This window comes from Nyctereutes procyonoides, unplaced genomic scaffold (genome assembly GCF_905146905.1).
Source record: "Nyctereutes procyonoides isolate TBG_1078 unplaced genomic scaffold, NYPRO_anot_genome, whole genome shotgun sequence".
Lineage (NCBI taxonomy): Eukaryota > Metazoa > Chordata > Mammalia > Carnivora > Canidae > Nyctereutes > Nyctereutes procyonoides.
The window spans coordinates 40,278,200-40,297,714 of NW_026575140.1; the positions used below are offsets into that span (position 1 = coordinate 40,278,200).

A 19,515-nucleotide genomic window follows, 5' to 3' on the forward strand; every position below is an offset into this window, starting at 1 on the left:
TTTTGTTCCAACTGAAACATGAGACTTGACATTAATACTTTTTATCTCCCATTACCTTATGTGATGTCACAGAGATCATTTATATTCATACTCAAACTCCCATAAAGGCTTAAAGGACTGTGTCATGCCTCTGCACAGAACACAGATACCACAGCATCAGCTCCAGTCAGCCACTGGGAAAGACTATGATGAGAGATAATATACTACAATGAGATAAATTTCTCTTGTCAATACTGGCTGCTGACTGTGGTGGGACATCTTGACTGGAATCACTAGGAGTGTTCCTTGCTGGAGGCATGAATTCTACTCAGTGTATTATATAAGTCATCTAGGTAATAGTGATAACCTTATTGTATAATTCATTCTCTATATCTACTGCTTTTTGTCTGCTTCTTCTATAATTTAATGAGAAGGTTTATTTAAAATTTCCCACCACAGGGTAGGAGGATGGTGAAATAGGTGATGTGTATTAAAAAGCACACTTATTATAATGAACACAGAGTAATGGATAGCTGTGTTGAATCATTATATTGTATATCTGGAACTAATATAACACTGCATGTTAATAATTATGGAATTACATTTTAAAATATAACAATTAAAACAAATTAAAAGTAAAATTAAATTAAATTAAATTTCCCACTGTAATTCTAGATTGACTACTTCTTTTATTCCCATTAGTTTCTGGTTCATATGTTTTTTTCAAGGCTACGTTATCAGATATATACAAATTTAGAATTGTGACATCTTACTGGTAGATTTACCCTACCCCTTTATACAGTTGTAAAAATCTCTGTTTATCTATCAATATGCTTTGCCTTGTAACCTGCTTTGTCTGATATTAGTATACCTATACTATCATTCTAACAATAAACATTTGCATGATACATCTTCTTCCATACTTTTAACTCTAAACTTTGGCATAAATAATCTCAGGTTTGTTTGAAAATGTTTTAATTTCCCCTTTATTTTAGAAGAATATTTTCATGTGATTATAATCTTTTAATAAATTTATTTTTATTGGTGTTCAATTTGCCAACATATAGAATAACACCCAGTGCTCATCCCGTCCAGTGCCCACCTCAGTGCCCATCACCCAGTCACCCCCATCCCCTGCCCACCTCCCCTTCCACCACCCCTAGTTCGTTTCCCAGAGTTTGGAGTCTCTCATGTTCTGTCTCCCTTTCTGATATTTCCCACTCATTTTATCTCCTTTCCCCTTTATTCCCTTTCACTATTCTTTATATTCCCCAAATGAATTAGACCATATAATATTTGTCCTTCTCTGGTTGACTTATTTCACTCAGCATAATACCCTCCAGTTCCATCCACGTCGAAGCAAATGGTGGGTATTTGTCGTTTCTTATGGCTGAGTAATATTCCATTGTATACATAAACCACATTTTCTTTATCCATTCGACATGTGATTATAATTCTACATTGGCAATTATTTTCTCTTAACACTATATAGATGGCTCCCTATAACCTAGTTTCCATTAGCTAATTTTCACCTAACTGATCAGGATACTCAGCACAGTTCTAATCAAAATTACAACAGGCTTCTTTTGTAGAAATCAGAAAGCTTATTTCAATATTGATGTGGTATTAAAAAGGAGCTAGTATAGCCAAAACAACTCTGAAAATGAACAAAGTTGGAGAACTCGAACTATCTGATTTCAAGACTTACTCCAAAGTTTCAGTATTCAAGACGGTTTTGTATTGGTTGAAAGACTAGCATATATATCAAGGTAACAGAATAATGAATACAGATATATATCTACACATAATGGTCAATAGATTTCTGACAAAGATATCATGGCAATTCAATAAGAAAAGGAAAGTCATTTCAATAAATGATGCTAAATCAACTAGGCACCCATAAAGAAGTAAATATCAGCAGCATTATCAACAATAGCCAAATTATGGAAAAAGCCCAAATGCCTGTCAATTGATATATGGATAAAGGGGTGGGATATGTATACAATGGAATATTACTCAGCCATAAAAAATAATGAAATATTGCCATTTGCAATGACATTAATGGAGCTAGAGAATATTATGCTAAGCAAAATAAGTCAGTCAGAGAAAGACAAATACCATATGATTTCATTCATATGTGGAATTTAAGAAACAAAGCAGATGAACTTGGGGGGGGGGGAAGTGAGAGGCAGACCAGAAAATGAACTCTTAAGTATAGAGAACAAACTGAGGTTTACTGGAAGGGAGGTGTGCAGGGGGATGTGTTAAATGAATGAAGGGTATTAAGGAGGGCACTTGTGATGAGCACTGGGTATTATATGTAAGTGGTGAATCACTAAATTCTGCACCTCAGACTAATATTACATTGTATGTTAACTAGCTGGAATTTAAATGAATACTTGAAAAAAGGAAGTAAACATTAACTCTTACTCCGTATACACAATGTACTCAAAGCAGACCATAGAATTAAATGCAAAACTAAGACCATAAAACTTCTAAAGCATAAAAGAAAAATTTTCAACCCTGGGGCAAGGCAAAGTTTTCTTAGAATATAAATAACATGAGCCAAAAACACAAGAAATGATAAATTGTACTTCATTAAAATTTAAAAGTTTTGCTCTTTAAAATACCTCATTAAGAAAACCAAAAGGCAAGTCACAAACTGTGATAAAATATTTGGAACACATATATCAAAGAACTACCAAGAATGTGTAATGAATTCTTACAAATTGTAATAAGACAAACATCCCATTAAGAAAATGGACAGAGATTTAAATAGGCACTTTGTGAACAAAGATATATTAATTGTCAGTAGACATTTAAACACATTCTCAACATCATTAAGTGCCTAGGATAGCCAAACCAAAACTATATAAAATACTACAAACCCATTCGGGAGACTAAAAATTTTTCATAAACCTAACCCAATCAAGTGTTGGTGCTATAGTAGAATGGATAAAAATTCTATTTCACTGTTCTTGGGAACAGAAAATGGTACAACAACTTTAGAAAACAGAGCATTTCTTAAATCTTTATACATAGACTGACCTTAGAAGGCAACTATTCTCCTGCTAGGTATTTACCCAAGAGAATTAAAAACATATGCGCACACAAAGTCTTTTACACAAAGGTTCATAGCAGCTTTATTTGTGACACATGAGAGCAAAAAACAGTCCCGGTGTCCATGGCCAGGTGCCTGGCTTAACAAGCAGTGGCATATTCATGCAGTGAAGGACTACTCATCAACTAAAACAAATTAACTATTTACACAAGTAAATGCATGAATGACTATCAAAATTCCAATACTGAGTAAAAGAAGCCAGGCAAAAAAAGAGTATGAGTATATTGTTCCATCCGTATAAAAATTTTTTAAGTATCTAAACTAATTTGTAGTGACAGAAAACAAATCAGTTGTTGCCTGGGGATGGGGTAGAGGGATAATTGGATTACAAAGGACACAAAGAATTTGTAGGAATGACAGAAATGTTTCGAATCTTTATTGTGGTGGTTTTTTCACTGGTTAAAAATGTATGTTAAAACTGATCTAATTGTACATTTTAAATATGAGCAATAGAGTGTACCTCAATTATACCTCAATATTTTTTTAAATCAGCCATCAATCTTATTGTTTCTTTGAGAGTAATATGTATTTTTTTTTTTGTCTGACTATAAAGATTTTTTCTTTGGATTTTCAGCAGTTTGCTATGAAATGTACATGCAACATTTACCAAAATTCTCTGTATTAACACATCTTGAGACTTAGAGTTTTCTTCAATTTCTGTGGCTTGATGCCCTTCGTAAGTTTTGAACAATTCTTAGCCCATGATTCTGCAAACATTCTTTTTCTTCTACCTTCTCCCCCTTTCCTATTAGGTATTGACTTACGCATAAATAAGGGACCTTTCCTTCATGTTCTATATCCCTTTAGGCTCTTTTGTACATTTTCTATTCTTTTCTCTGTGTTTTTTCACCTTTTTTTACTAACTTTTCTTCCAGTTAAATACTCTCTCTTCTTTTGTATCAAAGCTGCTATAAAACCTACTAATCTCTTAATTTCAATATTTAAATTTTTCACTGTAAACTTTCTACTTATTTTTACAAACTTGATCCTCTGATAAAATTTTCCATCTTAGAAATCTGAAGGGATTTTATATTCTGCAAGATGCCTGTTTTAGATCAGGCTGCTATAATAGAATACAGTAGACCAGGTGGTTTAACCAACAGAAATCTATTTCTCACACTTCTAGAGGCTGGGAAGTTGAAGATCAAAATTATGACAGATTCAATTCTTGGTGAAGGCTGTATTCTTGACTTGCAGATGACTGCCTTCTCCCTGTATCTTCATAAGGTGGACAAAGGAAGCTCTGCTGTCTCTTCTGCTCCTTATAAGGGCATTATTCCCACCATGGGAGTGCCATCCTCATTACTCATCTAAACCTAAGTACCTCCCAAAGGTTCCACCTATGATTACCATCACATTGGGGGTTAGGGCAACATATAATTCTTAGGGAGAGGGATCCCTGGGTGGCGCAGCGGTTTGGCGCCTGCCTTCGGCCCAGGGCGCGATCCTGGAGACCCGGGATCGAATCACATGTCGGGCTCCCGGTGCATGGAGCCTGCTTCTCCCTCTGCCTGTGTCTCTGTCTCTCTCTCTCTGTGTGTGTGTCTCTCATCAATAAATAAATAAAATCTTAAAAAAAATTAAAAAAATAATTCTTAGGGAGATACAAACATTCAGTCCAATGCCTTTTGCAGATAATTTTATTATCATAGGACTGTTTTATTACTGTGAGCTTAATTCATTCCAAGTGCAATGAATCACAGTATCTATAACTGAGCTTGCTTTCTGATTGCTGATTCCACAGTGCAGTTCTCTGGAAAATGTTGTACGGATATGTGTTTTTCTTCTGACAAAAATGATGAACCATATTCCAGACAAAAATTATTTTCACTATTTTACATACCCTCAAATTCCTTCATTTTACTGGATCAGCAGGCTCATTTACATTTTTTAATCCAGTGTTTTATTGAAATATCATATAGGGTGAAATAGTAATCTAAGAATTAGGAGGTATGGATTTCTAGTCTCAACTCTGCCCCTTACTAGCTTTGTGACCTGAAGCAATGCTATGGGCCTCTGTGTTCACATTTCTCAAATGGGAACAATGACATTACTTATCTTTTCCCTTCCTGTCCTACAAGAGTATTTTTAGGATACAGGGGACAAAGGATGTAAAGGTGCTTTGTAAAATCTAATGTGCACAAAATAACTATTCAATAAATTTTTTGAATGAATACCAAGTAACATGCTCCGATGTAATAAACAACATAACCTTAGAAAAATCCAGGGATCCAGGATCTGAACAAAGATACATGACTCCAAAGCCAGTGATCTCAGCCTCTGTATGAGGCAATTCTATGAGACAGGATGTGGTACTTTTCCAGATAAATGCTACAGAGAATATGTGGCAACCGATCTGATGTGGATTTATAATAAATTGAAAATAACCTAAGCAAACAGCTACAAATATATTATTTTTATTAAATTTACTTTATTCAAGCATCCCCTGCTCTTTTAATTCACTTCCATTATTACTGACCTTTTCTCCTGCTCTCTTTTACACTCTAGCTTTGCCTATCAACCTGAAAACATGACTCTGGACTCTCTTACTTCCAATCTAAAGTCCCTTTTTGGAGTATAAATCACATCGCTTTCAACAGAATCAGGTTCTTTTTATGAAAACAGGAATTATATGAGAGAAGAAAAAGATAAGGAGCAAGAAAAGGAAAGAGGGTAGAAAGTGAATCTGGCAAAACTTTACTACTGGCAGATTTTCTCCAGTGAAGTCAGGCCAACTCCCTACTGCCAATTCAGGTATCCCATTTGCATATCAAGACAGGTGGGAGGAAGTAGATGAAGGTGGAAACGAGAGGGAACGTTTGCAAATGTAAGAGAAATAGGTTTGCTCAGAAATGACTGATCACAAAGGTTAAAAACCAATGTATGAAGATGTATCTATTTCTGTGATTCAAAGATTTATCTGCAGCTAATAATATAAACATTTTGAATCTGAGTATGCCACAGGGGGACTGTGCTCACTCCTGCTTCTCACAGCCCCCAACAAACCTGATCAACCTTCATCCTAACCATGTTCCCTCATTTACCTTGATCCCTGAGGCACATGAGTTTGTGATATCTTTAGATTCAGGTGAAACCCACACATTTTATTTTCTTTTGAAGTTACTGCTTTTGTAATTTGAATAGGATCATATTTCCTGTCTTGGCTCTGTTCCCTCCAACATACAGGCAAATTAATGTTACAATAACTCTTTTATAATAATAAATCACTAACTATAGACGCCTTACTTTGTCATTGATCTAAGCTGAATATTAAAGTCAACCATTGTAATTTAGATGCTAGCTTTTGAGAGTGGATATAAAAAAGCTCTTCAAAATCCTGATTAGGCACCCCTGACTTTCTTTGTGGTCCAAGTGGTTATCAGTCTGTTGTGCAACTATACACCTGTATCTATGTTGCGGTTACTAATCTTGCTATGAAGTCATGATGGGTGCATTTCACGCTCCACAGGCTACATAATAGCTTTTATCTGTTCTAAACAAATATCTGATTGTGTCCAGTCCAGTGGGTTTTTTTAAAGATGAAATCCTCTAGGCACAAAGTCTCTTTCTTAAAAAGTCTCAATATATATGTATATATATATTCATATGATAAAGTTTACATGACCTAACTTTGTGTACATGAAGAGGGAGTCTCTTTTCCTTGCATTGACTTTGTGTTCAGCATTCCCAAGATAAGGTAGATGGTTATCTATTAGGATGAGAGACTCATGTTCTAGAGCAGCCCCAGGCAGGCTACTACTGTGCGGTGCTGAATAGCAGCTGCCTTTGTTGTTGGGAATAAAAGAGAAAATGACCTCGATAGGATTGTGGAGTCAGAAGCAGAGATAGAAGGCTTCAGGTTTTTGTGGGATTCTTAGAAGAACTTCCAGTCCTTTTGGATATAATACACCGAGAGATGAGAGGGGAGGGGCACTTGGAGGTGCCATTCAGGAAAATCCATTTTGCCAAACACATAAAAACATTCCGTGTGTGCATTCTAAAGGAAATGGAAGCCATATGTTTCTGATTCATTTACATGTAATCCATCAAAATATTATTTTGTAGGAGATATTTAATGTCCAAGAAACCTGCCAAGCCTTCTTATAAACAATTTTTTTCCAAAGGACCAGCTGCATTAAGGCAGCTGTATAAGAAGTTATCCTTGAAAAATGGAACTGGTTTCAAAGTCTTAAGCACATTTTCAACTTCCCAAGGGCGGCTTGGCATGAGAGAAATGGCTCAGGCTTTCGAGTTGAACAGAGTCAGATTTAAAGTCTGTTTTACTTCTTAATAACCATCACAAAAACATATTTCTATGTATTTATTTGTTTATTTAGACTGTAACTTGTGCCAGGAAGAAGACGCAATATTGAATTAGGGATACAATATTCGACACATAGAATAAACAATACCCTTCTTTCTCGATGTAGTTAACGAACCTATATTTTCTTATTCTGAGAAATGGAGCTAGTAATGTTCATCCTAAAAGATCTTCAAGAAAATTGCTCAGCATGTAACCAATGCCCGGCATGCAAAATTCACTCAACAAAAGAAGTTATCTTTCATATTCAACCTCTCCATTTGAAGCCACTTTCCCCTTCAATCTGTCTGCACACACACACCCTCACACAAGGTCCCTGATCCTTTAATACCCACCAAGACCACAATCATTGGGCTATCTCACATTTGTTTGGCTTATTATCTGCTAGGTCAAAGGGGCTCCTTTCTCAGAAGTGCAAAACAGTATGCTATACACTAGAATTAAATGACAGTTTGTGTTGAGGACAGTTTTTTGTTTGTTTGTTTTTTAAGCATGAACTGTAGAGTCAGGATAATTTTTTTTTATTGAAGTTTGATTTGCCAACATATAGTATAACACCCAGTGCTCATCCCGTCCAGTGCCCCCCTCAGTACCCATCACCCAGTCCCGCCATCCCCCCACCCACCTCCCCTTCCACTACCCCTTGTTTGTTTCCCAGAGTTAGGAGTCTCTCATGTTCTGTCTCCCTCTCTGATATTTCTCACTCATTTTCTCTCCTTTCCCCTTTATTCCCTTTCAATATTTCTTATATTCCCCATATGATGTTTGTCCTTCTCGGATTGACTTATTTCACTCAGCATAATACCCTCCAGTTCCATCCATGTTGGAGCAAATGGTGGATATTAGTTCTTTCTAATGGCTGAGGAATATTCCATTGTGTATACAGACCATATCTTCTTTATCCATGCATCTTTCGATAGACACTGAGGCTCTTTCCACAGTTTGGCTATTGTGGACATTGCTGCTATAAATATTGGGGTGCAGGTGTCCTGGCATTTCATTGCATCTGTATCTTTGGGGTAAATACCCAGCAGTGCAATTGCAAAGCCAGGGGCATCAAAATGTCAGATTTTAAGTTGTACTACAAAGCTGTGATCATCAAGACAGTGTGGTACTGGCACAAAAAAAGACACATAGATCAATGAAACAGAATAGAGAACTCAGAAATGGGCCCTCAACTCTATGGTCAACTAATATTCGACAAAGCAGGAAAGAATATCCACTAGAAAAAGGACAGTCTCTTCAATAAATGGTGCTGGGAAAATTGGACAGCCATGTGCAGAACAATGAAACTAGACCATTCTCTTATACCAGACAGAAAGATAAACTCAAAATGGATGAAAGATCTAAATGTGAGACAAGATTCCATCAAAATCCTAGAAGAGAACACAGGCAACACCCTTTTTGAACTCGCCCACAGTAACATTTTGCAAGATACATCTATGCAGGCAAAGGAAACAAAAGCAAAAGTGAACTATTGGGACTTAATCAGGATAAAAAGCTCCTGCACAGCAAAAGAAACAGTCAACAAAACTAAAAGAGTCAGATAAATTGAATTGAATTTTGGATTTGTCATTCGTGACCTTTTTATCCTGACCACATTTCTGAGCTTCAGTTTCTACATCTGTAAAATGGAATTAAAATGACCTAATGTGCACAGTTGCTAGGACAAATTAAATGGGATAATATATCGATAGTGCCTAGCCCAATAATGGCAGATATTACTTCCTTAAAAGTAAATTAAAAGGCTTCATTTCCAGGGTTTAATGCTCAAAGCCACAATATTGCAATCTTCTTGGTAGATCATTACCTGTTTAACCGTTGAACTGTAAGCAACCTGATAAATTCATTAGCTCCAACCAGGAAACACACATCGAGGCTCTTAAAGATGTCCGAGGTTAAATATCTATAACAAGAATGCAAATACATGATATGTTACTTTCTACTCCTCCTTAGTATTTCCACTGCAGACATGATTAATCAATCACAGAAAATATTTCTGGTAAGCACACGCAGCCTCAAAATTCTTTTCACAGTATTTCACACAGCCACTACAAATCATGTAGAGCTGGCAAGTAAGGTACCCCATCTGTATTCCTGATGTCATTCATCAAACAGTTTGCATGATCCACTCTCTTGAAACTTCAAGTCTATTCACAAACATTTACTTAGGTCTTACTGTGTGCCTGGTTATGGAGTTAAACAGGTAAGTAAGCTATGACCCTGTCCATCAAGTGTACTACAAGGCAAAATAAATAATTGCTAAATAGAGATAATGAATTGCTACAGAGAAGAGGAGCATTGAAGAAATCAAAGAAAAGATTTACTTCTTCTTATTTGTTCACTTTGTCTTGAGTTCCTAGAGCAGAGCCAGCAAGTTGTACAGATCAGAGTCTGTTAAGCAGATGAATGAGAATGAATTTGCTGAGAGCCTACTGTGCTCATTTGATATTTGTTTATTTTGAGAACATTGCATGCTAACTGGGAAAGTTGGAGGATATCAAAAGGAAAGAGCATTTGAGCTGGATTTTGAAGGATAAGATGCTTTTGCCAGAGAGAAGGAAGACATTCCAAGCAGAAGAAATGACCTAAACAAATACAAACAAGTATGAAAATTCACAGCCTAAGGATGCTTTATATTTTTACAGATTTGGAATAAATGCCTAGTCCAGGCCACCTCCTAAACTTGAACAGACATAAAAATAACAATGCCTGTGGCCATGTGGAGTAGAGAGCTACGTCAAAGGAAGGTAGTGAAAGACGTTTGAGACAGACTGCTATTTGTTGTTTTTTTGGACTTTACTAATGCTATTTTTCCCAGCAGCCACTGCTGCCTGCTTGATCATTAGCACTCGAACATCTTGTTTGTTTCCACCAGACGGAAGTAATATACAATTATGCAAATTATCGTAACTCCAAGTATGGAATCACAGGCCAGTCAATAATGTTGATGCATTATGAAAGGGCAGCTCCTCCTGGAAGAAATAACACGAGGAGCCGATCATAAGCAAACATTTTGAAGCCTGCAGAGGACTGGTCCCTGCAGCGTAATCTATTATCATATTTCCACATAATTAGTTTGTTTTCCACTTGAAATAAGAAAACGATTCGACATTGCCCTTCCCTGCCTCAGGATGGAAGAGCATCCACTAGAATTCTCCGGCAAAGGTTCGCATGGTGCATAATTAGTAAGAATTAATCTGTGGAAATTAAAGTTTGGAATATTGTAGAACTCATGAATAGTGCATAGGACAGTGGGTGGAGGAAGAGATGAGCAGCACCTCCGTGGTAGGCAATCACAGATGACTGCCGGCAATCTGTTTTTTAATCAGTGCTGTGCAAGCCAGAGGGTTGAATACGGCTACAGGCTGTGGAGAAATGCTGTCAAATTTGTACAGGCAGGATAGAGAAACGTTTCCAAAGATGCCTATCTCTGTGTTCATTTTCAGTAGATTTTACTTGGAAGAGATGCCCTGGAATCAGAGGGTTTTTTTTTTTCCTCCAATTAATGTCGATGGCATTAACTAATTTATTTCTTATGGCTGGCCTATGTTCTCAACTTTATTATACCCATTGTACTGATGGGAAAACTGGAACTTAAAGAGATACAGTGATTGGCTGAAGCCACCAGGTTTTAAGGGCAAGTGCAGAGTTCAAAAGGCAAGTCTATCTGATGAGAACCTAAGTTTATGCGTGAGCAACACAAAGGCAGGAATCAAACCGATGTAGTTCCAAATTTTAATCCGTCCAGGTATCAGTTTCCTCTGTTGAAGTGTATATGAAGAAGGTATAGAGTTTATATAGCTGTCTGAGGCTACATGAAATGGTGTGTTTAAGTCCTTCTAACAGTATCTGGCACATAGAAGGACACAACGAATTATATTTATATCAAAATGCTACAAATGATTTCTTGAAGAGTACTCTGACACTAATAGTATAGGCATCTCATCATGCCTGGGGAATAATCCCCTCAGATGACTTCAGGATCAACCTATAACTCCCTTTCTCCTACAGCCCTATGATGGCAATTTTCCCAAGCATCTGCTTACCTGAAAATAAATTTAAATGGAAAATTTGCAAGTGATCAGGGTTAATGTCTCTAATTATTAAGTGACTGGAAAAATGGGACAGCAGGAACACACAGCAGGGGAGCATTTTTTTAGAAGTAGAAAGCAAAGATATTTTTTGTAGATTATAGAGTGGTTTTATTTTCCGTGGCGGGAGCATATTTTAGCAATAGTTGCTTATGATTACTAGAACAATATGGTCACCAGAGTTGAAAATACAATAAGGGTAAAAGAAAGAGAGCATGTTTTCAAAGGAACAAATAGTTTTTCTTCCCCCCCCATATACAAATGTAAAACTTATTATAGAAGAAAACTACATCAAAGCAGAAAGAAAAAGAAAGAAAGAAAGAAAGAAAGAAAGAAAGAAAGAAAGAACCTCACCATAACCTTAAAGATCTTCCCTGTTAACGTTTTTGACATTTTGGGTGTTTTCTTCCAATTTTTTTTTTCCGGGCATATTTTTCCATAATTGTTGTCATATTCTATTTGCAATTTAAATCTTCATTTTCACTTAAAGCGGTAAAATAAGCATTTTTACAAAGGTTCTAAAAGCATGAGAACTTTTTAAAAATGCAACCTTAAGACATAATCAATATACAGAATATTAATTGCTTTCAAAACAAGGAATTACTTTCAGATTCAAAGATCACCTTTTGTTTCTTTATCCAAGAGAGTGGTTTCCAATCCAAATGCACATTTGCCTCTCAGGCATCTGTTGGGTTTGGAAGAGGTTTCCAGATTGAGTTGAGAAATGGTCATTACAGTTAAGCTGCAACTTCAATCTTGAAAATGAATGAATGGATCCAGTCCAGTCCTTTGGCTGGAACCCAGTCTTTAAAATCCAGCAGAACAATGAGTATGTGGCTTCGCAGCCAGCTGGTATCAGACTTGGGCAGGGAGAGTGTCAAAATATTAGTGACTTTTTTACATTTGTCAAAGCTGAGGCCAATACAAGAAATGCAGACAGCTTGCAAATGTGGGTTGCGCACCAAAGGGTTTTTGTATGTGTGTTTTTTTTTCAATCCTGCCCACCGGATGTCAACATTTCCTTCCTTTCTGACTACATCTCCGGCAAAGACGGAGTGAAATATCTTTTACTTTGAATATGACGACCACGATAGATTTATCATCAACGCATCAACTACTAATTTATTACACTGGGGCAATGTACTCCGCTGGAATAAAGGGGCCATCAGCATTTCCATGGCAATCCTTCCTTTTCTTTCCTCGGTTTATAACTCATCTGCTTACTCCGTTGTTCCTGAACCTGGCAGGCAGGGTCTCAGTGGGAGAATAAATATATTTATACAAAATGTTTAAGAGAGGCTGCCCACATTGAGTTAGAAAAATAAGCATATGCTAGTGCTGTCTGGCACTCTCTTTGCAATTCCTGTATCTCTCCAAAAGGAGAAAAAAAAAAAAACTACAACCGAACATTTTTATTTTATTTAAAAAAAAAAAAAAACATAGCTGGCAGCCAACTTACAATATGGGCTTGATGGCTTGGATCTCTCTCTCTCTCTCTCGATCTCTCTCTCTTTCTCCCCCTCTCTATCATTTTCTTTGCCTTTTTCAAGAAAAACTATATAGGAGAACAATCTCATTGCTTCCAGAATAAAATAAAATCAATTATTCACAGGCATCGGCAACAGAGGTGCCCCTTTCTCTATTCTTCTTCCATGTTCCTGTGATACAAGTGGGCTGTTTTAACTTCACATGACCAGTTCATGTTCTGTATACCTGGTGAGAAACAGAGGCAAGACTGACACCTCTGAATCTGTACCATTTCCTTCCATCACCTGTGAACTGTGGAGATTAGGCACACAATCTAGGGATTTTATTCTTGTGTATTGAGTATCCCTGTGTCTGGCACCTAATATTCATTTTTATAGCTGCCTGACACCTTTCCTCCCTTTACTGCATCAGGTGATATTTATCCTTATGGAAGTGGAAGAAGAGAAAGACAACAACAAAGACGTGGCAACAGAGCCCATGGAACCACTAATAGTGATAATAGGAAATAACAAATAACATTTCTACAATATTTACAGCTCTGAGGCACTTGTATGATCATTAGGTCATTCAAGCTTCCCAGCATCTTAGTGAACTAGTTGTTATTCTAATTACCCCATTTTGCTGATGAGAAAACTGAAGCTCTGAAACACTAAGCAATTTGCCAAAAGATACTGTATTTTGAATGACTAACCAGACACTAGAAAAACAATGATAATGGTGACATTTGACAGCGTTAGACTTTACCTAAGCCTTGTGCTCCTGCACAAACAGTACAGACAGAAATACAACGGCCAAGAAATCCCCTTGGCCCCCTTTTAGGTTCCTCCAAATCTCTTTTTAATTAAAAAAAAAAGATTTTATTTATTTGAGGAAGAGTGCGAGAGAGTGTGCATGAGCGGGGTGAGGGGCAGAGAGAGAAGCAGACTCACACTGAGCAGGGAGTCTGATGTGGGGGCTTGATCCTAGGACCCCCGGATCATGACCTGAGCCCCAGGCAGATGCTTAACCGACTAAGCCAGCCAGGTGCCCCTATGTCCCCCAAAATCTCTTAATGCAAAGAATCACCCTTCCCCACAACACCCACCTCTGACTCAGAGATGACCCTTCTGTTTACCTTTGACAAGACCAGATTCAGACCCTCCAAATTCCTGTCTTTGTCTGATAGATGATTAGCTTAACTATTTCTTTCCACTGACCAGTCTGGACAAAACGATTGTAACTTGACATGAGCAAACTTTACACAGGGTTCCCTCCTTCCCCAAGTTCTCTGAACTTCAGCTCACCATGGAACTTGCAACAGCCCCTCCTAATGGCCCTGCTGAGATGTACACTCAGTCCTATAAAAAAACTTTTCTGTCTGAGAAGCTTGCAGATCTACGGTCAAAACATTCACTCTGTTGCAACAGTCTCAATTTCCTTGTTGCAATATTCTTTTGGAATAAAGCCTCTTCTTTAGTTAGGTCCAGATTTGTTTTTTATTTGACATGTTAGTGATAATATTAATGATTGTTAACATATGTGTAGTACTTAGAATTAAACATTCACAAGAATCTTAATCTGTATTTGTAAAAACAACAGGGCTATATATATATATTTTTAAATGCTTCTCTCTTAATTATCTCTTCAAGATGATTCCTCTTCATCAATAGGACAATTATCGCCCCATTCAAAAAAATAAAGCCCATGAAGACTAGAAATAAAGCAATTTATCCAATTTCACAGAACCTAGTAAGTGGACGTAAAGTGGGCGATTCTGGACAAAAACACAAGCCTTCTTTTTCTGAGTCCACTCTTCCTTGGCCTACATGAAAACAAGCAGGCTGGGCTTATACTAATTTGAAAAAGACCAATCCTTTATGCACTGATGATAAAGGTGATGCACCTTAAGCTGTAGGGCTCATCACTCACACAACTCATTTCCAAAACCTAATCTTGATTCAAAGTTTCTTTTTCTTTTCCTTAGAGAGTGTCCTCTCAACTGTATAATCGTCAAGTCTCATAAAACCCTGGAGACTAACGCCAATATGTTGTATTTTGAGGAATATACTCATATGATGCTACTCTCACAAAACCACTCCTTGCAGTCAGTATAATGCCAGAATTCCCACAAAGACCATTTTCTATTAAGGCACTCTTTCCCAAAGTATGTCCTATGTGGTGTGAATTTTATGAGACATTAACAGGTAACTCACAAAAAGAGAACTGGCAGTCAAACAAAAGAGAATAATTAAGTTAGAAAAAGTAACATTTTTGCTTTTTGTCTTTTTTTTTTTTAATCTGCAGGACTCCTCAGAGCCTTTAATAGGCTAACCAATAGCGATTCCCTATAATTCTTTTTTCTTTTATTATTTTTAAGTATGATTGATATATAATGTTACATTAGTTTTAGGAGTACAACACAGTAATTTAACAAGTTTATATGTTATGTTATGCTTACCCCAAATATGGCTTCCAGAATTCTCTTTTAATGGAACATCTCCTTACATTAATATTCCTAAAGACAGCTTTAAGAAAGACTGGATTAGGGGCACCTGGGTGGCTTAGTGGTTGAGCATCAGCCTTAGGCTCAGGTCATGATCCTGTATCATGCTCCCTGCAGGGTGCCTGCTTCTCCTTCTGCCTATGTCTCTGCCTCCCTCTCTGTGTCTCTCATGAATAAATAAATAAAATCTTTAAAAAAAAAAACAGAAAATCCGGATTAAGGAATCGATCTTCAGGGAACCTGTTTTAAAGGAAATATGCAATGTAGGAACAATAAAAAAAAGCAAGTAAAAGTCTTTCATACTTTAAGATAAATAAATTAGTCTGGTAAATTTTTAGGCAATGCAACAGAACACTAAAAAAAAAGGTCAATTTGGATAGATAGTCAGTGAGGATCATGAACCCTTGGTAAGTAGCCTACATGGAAACTCGAAGTGCATAGAAGCATTTTGTCTGTAACAAGAAAGAAGCCCAAGAAGACACAGGGTATTGGAAAGACAGAGACCCTCCTCAAAGAGGTGGAAGCTAACAGACATTGACCTCACCTACTACAATACAACAACTAGTATGTGTACAACATTTTCTAGTTAAAACACTTATTTTTTGAATTCTCATTTTCTTCCTTTTCATCAAGCAGCTATGGTTTAAGAAAAGAGCAATGGATAGAAGTCTAAAAGATATGATTCTGAATATTAGCGCTTCTTCATCCAGGTGTGTAAAACTGGGCAGACACATTACCTCCCTGAGACTGAGTTTTTCCACTTGAACGAGGAGACAATAATAACCACCTCAAAAGATAGTGGCAATTTATTGAGATGCTGCCTGTGAGAGTACAATTTGAAACTAACCTATAGTTAGTGCCTATAGGGCACCCTATAGGGCACTAAAAATACATATGTCAGATTGGAACTATAACCTGGGGAGGCAGATATTTTATAACTTCCATATTATTGACGAGGAAACAGAGGCTCAGAGAAATTAAATTCCTTTTTCAATATTACCCAGCTGGAGGGCAAATGAGCAAAGGCTCAAAATCTGGACTACTGATTTTGAATCTTGGCTTCTTTCAACATGCCATGTGTTTCTTTTTATAAGTTTGCCTTGGGTCACTCTTTAAAAGCGTCATGAAGTAGCTACAAGGTGCCTGAGGATATAGTCTGTATCTCCTCAGAGAAAGGATCAAAACCAGCTATCCAGTGGTTTAGAGACCTTCAAGGCAAAGCCCAAACTCTTAGCATCTTATGAAAGATGCTAAGAAAAAGAAACACATCCCACAGTCTGGCTTCTATGTACCTGTCCAGATGTTCTTCTTGACACTTTGTCAGCTCATACTTTGAGCTCAAATCATACTAAACTTGCATTTCCCAGAATACACCTACTGCTTTATAGTCCCCCAGCTTTGTTCATGCTGCATAAACCTCCTTCTTTCCTCTCCATCACTTTTCACCATGACAATTATTAATTGTCATTATTCAATCAAGACGATGTCTCCTGTAAGCTTTCTCAACCCTCTTAGGTCAGGCTGAAGGCATTTCCTCCCTGCTTACAGACCAGCCTGCCCAAACTTCTACCCTAGCACTGATCACACTGAAGCCTAGGTTTTGGTTTAGATGTTTCCTCATCTACATAACTGTTTCTTTGGAAATTTTGTTGTAAGAAATAGAAGTCTACTCAGATTCTCTTAAGGCCTCACTGAAACCCAAAAACAAATCTGAATAATCAGGAAGTCAGGAGAGAGGAATTCCCAGGGACCAGAGCAGCAGGAATTCATGGACATTCGTTCTACCATATATACAACTCAGAGGCCAACTCCTTCAGTGTTTGTTCCTCCAATTCAAACATTTAAGAAAGAGAAACTTCCTCCATTGGATCAGGTGTCTACCCATAGACTTATAGCTATGTCCACTAGAGAAGATAAGTCATTATTATACCTGGCCTACGCGTTCTTTAGGGATGTGAAATATTTTTGAGTGTGCAGGTAGGACAGGGACCTTGATCATGTAAACTAGAAACAGAGAGCTCTTCAATAATAGGGACAGTAACTTAACCACCTTTATATTCCCACAGGCTAACATAGTGAGAGAATATTGTGGACACCCTATAAATATAAATAATGAGAGAGATGATTTTTACCATTTAGAAAGCTGCAGCCCTCTTTGAGTCCAGCCCTTCCCCCCCATCCCTGCCCCAAATAGATGAGACCTTGGGTTACAAGAGATTAATTTCATTTGGCCATCAGGCAGGATTGCTCACTCAGCAATTTTTAAATGCAAATCCAATTGTGGATTGCTCACAAGGTAATTTTGCCTTATTTTCTTCTTTTTTTTAAAGAAATTGACTAGGATGCCATTACAAAAGATAATGACTGCAACCAGTTATATTAAAATGTCAGATATAAAGTAGAAGTAATTATCTGTCCGTCAAGAAAATCTTGATGTATGGAGCCAAAAGCCTATTATATAGTCCATTCATCAACATTTATTCAATACCCACTGTGTACACAATATTGTACTAAATGCATAGGAAGCTTTCAAAGAAAGGTGAAGATCAGTTTCTGCTCCGAGAAAGAATATAGCAAGTTGGCTAGAATAGAATGTGACTACAGAACAGATTATAGCTAATGAATTCACACTATACTATATAGTATGCCTCACTAAGTATTTAAAAGAATAGGAAGATTTAGTCTGAAAAAGACTAAATAAGAAGAAAAAATAGTATTATTAAGAAGAAAAATAGTATTATTTTAAGAAATATTAATTGAGAACAATGCACTACACATTGTGCTGGCACTTGGGATACTCTTATGGACTTTGCATTCTATTGAAGAAAATTGGATAATAAGCGAATAAACATGATAATTTCATTTAGATAAGAGTTATGTGAGAAATAGAACAAGATTATTCAATAAAAGTGATACATTGCTTGTAAGTAGTTTCTTTAGTTACGGTAGGCAGGAATGGCTTCTCTGAGCTGAATCTCACATGATAAGGAGGAACTAGACATAAAAAAGCATCCAGGCTCAAGAATAACAAGGATAAAACTCCTGGGAAATGAATGCATTCAGCATTCAAGAACCAGAAGAAAGACTCATGAAGCTGTCTTGAATGACAGAGGAGAAAAGTGATACAGATGGATTTTGGCAATAGCCAAAACACATCGAGTTTGCAGGGCTCAATAAGAAGTCCGCGTTGCCTTTTTAAATATAATGAAACATCATCGAGGGCTTTAAGCAGGAAAGTGGCTTGACATAATTTTAGGAAGATTACTAGAAGTGTCTTGGAGAGAAAAGATTATAGTTGCCGGGTCTCAAAAATCGAGTCAGAGAAAAAAGTCTGGAGCTCTTACAGTGGCCCAGGTGAGAGATGATGTTGTCTTGACCTAGTGTGGCATTAGAAAGGATAGAAGTAGACAGAATCAGGATATATTTTGGGCTTAGCAATGAGGGGTTGGGAAAAAAGGAATCACGGAAACATTTTAGAATGTGAACTTAAGCAACCGAATAGGTGGTACCATTAACTGTGATGGAGATGACTTTGGTGAAAACACCAAAAGTTTATGATGGGGCAGGTGAAATTTGAGATGCCAAGTGGAAATAACAAGTAGAAAGTGAAATAAATATGTCTGCAGCTCAGAGAAAGGTCAAGATCAAGTTATTGACATATGTATGATATGTAAAGCCATGAGAATGATAATTTTCTTCAAGTGCTTGTGGAAAGATAAAGTGATTTATTTGTAGTTGTTTATGGCAATGATACCCAGACATTGACTACTTGATAAAACATTTTGAAATTATAAATGTCCTGGTATCATCCTGAGTATTTCTGACTCTGTAGGTCCAGGATTTCTATTCATGGTGCAATAAACTATGTGTATTTTTAAAAATTAATCTCCTCTAGATTGGAAATCACTGCTTTAAAGGCAGAGTCAAGATAAGTTAATATCCTCTGGTGCTTCAGTGAGGATTGGAGGATTTTAGAATCTTTATTAATAGTAGAGTGCTTGAACTAAAATATGGTTTGGTTTCTCCAGCT

The 19,515-nt window shown here is 36.9% G+C and overlaps 1 long non-coding RNA gene across 1 annotated transcript in view; it reads right to left on the minus strand.

The window, feature by feature from the left end:
* LOC129497574 (uncharacterized) overlaps positions 1–19,515 on the minus strand; it is a 47,721-nt gene that overhangs the window by 19,494 nt on the left and 8,712 nt on the right. The window contains exon 3 of the long non-coding RNA XR_008661963.1: positions 9,232–9,327. This is a non-coding gene — a long non-coding RNA (uncharacterized LOC129497574). The remainder of the gene's footprint in view (positions 1–9,231; positions 9,328–19,515) is intronic.